This window comes from Procambarus clarkii, chromosome 30 (assembly GCF_040958095.1).
Source record: "Procambarus clarkii isolate CNS0578487 chromosome 30, FALCON_Pclarkii_2.0, whole genome shotgun sequence".
NCBI lineage: Eukaryota > Metazoa > Arthropoda > Malacostraca > Decapoda > Cambaridae > Procambarus > Procambarus clarkii.
Window position 1 is genome coordinate 40,340,311 of NC_091179.1, and position 2,565 is coordinate 40,342,875.

At 37.7% G+C, this 2,565-nt stretch overlaps 1 long non-coding RNA gene across 1 annotated transcript; it reads left to right on the forward strand.

Moving 5' to 3' along the window:
* Positions 1-209: 209 nt before the first annotated feature.
* Positions 210-1,404, forward strand: LOC138369875 (uncharacterized). Its single transcript, XR_011230003.1, has 3 exons — positions 210-631; positions 815-941; positions 1,326-1,404. It is a non-coding gene; the product is annotated as an uncharacterized lncRNA (long non-coding RNA).
* The last annotated feature ends 1,161 nt before the right edge of the window (positions 1,405-2,565 follow it).

Consider the following 2,565-nt stretch of genomic DNA (forward strand, 5'->3'; position numbering starts at 1 on the left):
ATGCGTAATTGGTCAGAATCCGGTGCCCCCGCGGCTGTGGCGCGCCAAAGGTATTGCGTCGTACGATCTAAACGTCAAATTTTTTGTAATAACGTCGTAAATATCTCTGTATGCGTAAGGAGTAAATATACACTCATTGGCAACCTTCTCATCCGTGGTAGGGCCATAGGGAGGTCCCAGCCCTCAGTCACCTCGTGTGTCAGATCGAGTGTGGATTGTGTCGACGCGCGTTCCATTATCGTTCCTGGAATAGCGCATTGTTCCAGGAACAATGTTCTACTGCACAAACTCTTATAAAGAGATAGTGCCAGAAGATAAGAGCAGCAAATCTGGCACTCGGTCGCCGTCTTTATCAGTAAAAGAAAGCCGCTTTAGCGCGAAGAAGAGTAATATCCAGTGAGAGATGGTGGCGCACCGACACCTCCTCAACCTTCCTCACACACCTCCTCAACCTTCCTCACACACCTTCCTCAACCCTCCTAGACTCTCCTCACACACCTTCCTAGACCTCCCTCCCTCCAACAAGCCGAGACAGGCTCCTGAGGAAGGTGATCCAGCAATCATGCAAGTGCCTACTAGTGCCCAATGCAGTGCCACCTTGAGGACCCACAATTCGGACCAATTTCAATAGGTTAGTATGTTTTAGTGTTATAATTTGATATTTGGTAATAATTGTAATATGTATGTGCAGGATATATATATATATATATATATATATATATATATATATATATATATATTATATATATATATATATATATATATATATATATAAATTTTGTTTTTTTTCAATTTTTTTTTCGTTTGTTATCAGGAGATTTGCATGGAACTTGCACACCTTGCTCAACGGATGCCTATCTGCAAGGGTGCCAATTATGAACGAAATCGATAGACGTCAAGCTCAGCTACAGGTGGCCAAACTTTGATCTTATTTTACTCAGGTAAGTAATTTACAACTTCATTGTGTGTCACAGCTTTCATTTTTTAATCAATTTACATGCAAATTACACCTTCTATGTAGAGTTTGTGCTTCTACAAAACGGCTATGAGATTTTAGTCCAAAGTCCATTTATTGATTTTATAAATATTTATATCCATCATATATTGCATATTTTTGGAAGGGTAACTTTGAATAATTATATTATTGCACTAAACACTTTTTTGATAAAACTGCTAACATCAATCCTTTATTATATGCTAATTTTAATATCTGAGTGTTATAGAAATGATTTTAATTGACACATGTGTTCCCTGACATTTTTTGAAAATGTTGAAAATTCGTTGCATAATACGTTGTGTATTTTTTTTTCTCCTTTTCTGTTTAGGGTGTGATGCTGAAACTTGGACCAGTTGCAGCCCTTTCTATAACCATTTCATAAATAAATTTATAAACAAATTGAACAACTTTTACTTTACCCATAATAAGCCCCCTTCACTGGAGAAACAGTTCTGATCACCGATCTCACAGCCACCACACCTTACCAGCTAGCCCTGGTTCACATGGATTGTCCATACATCAGTGGAGAAGTCAAAGTCGCCATTCGGGAAAAACCTTTCTCCCCTGCCAGGAATTCAACTACTGGGCAACGACTTGGCCAATAAACAAGACTCCGCAAATCTTATCATCTACGACAAGCCCAGGGTAGGTCATTCGGCCTAAGAAGACCCCTGTCATGACTTATGCGGCAGAAGAAGAGGTCAAGGTGACAGAGGAACCAGCAGATAACTCCAAGCCTGTTTTAGTGACTACCCGTGTTCAAACCGCCCAGCAACCACCAGAAGCAGCAGCTATCCCTTAAGAAATGCAAGGCTCCCACAGAATCTCAACCTATTGGAGTTCCGTGAGTTACAATATTCAGATATTTCTTTAAAACCATTATGCTACCTAACCCAGATAATACCAGACTCCATTCCAGGACTTTATCAGTGACAGTCAATTGTAGTATCGTAAGTATCATCCCAGAAAGCTCAATTCAGAGGATGACTGGGCAGACGTAAATCAGTTAGTGGTACCAACGTCTTACAGATCGCCAGAACGCAATTCTCGGCCTAATATGCAGTGCCCGATTTGCCTAATAGACCGAGTGATTTTCTTTATTTTCAATAAATTGTTTCCAGTTAGTTTATTTGAATTATTGTTACTATATTATAAAAAGAAAATAAATTATTGACTTGGTTGAGTTAGTTTAGGTTAGGTTAAGATAGGTTAGGTTAGGTTAGGTAGGGTTGGTTAGGTTCGGTTATATATCTACGTTAGTTTTAACTCAAATTCAAACAAATTAATGCATACATAATGAAATGGATAGCTTTATGGTTTCATAAGAAAAAAAAGTAGAACAAAATTATAAACTCAGGAAAACTTGGCTTATTAGGCCAATCGGGCCTTGCATAGTAGGCAGAGTACGACATTCTGGCTACTAGGTACAACATTATATATATATATAATTTATAATTTTTGAAAATTTTTGAAAACCTCATTACAAATTTCTTACTAGTCAATACATTTTTTTGGTTCACAAAGAACATTCGTAGTCATTTTTAAGTAAATTTTTTGCTGAATTAAAA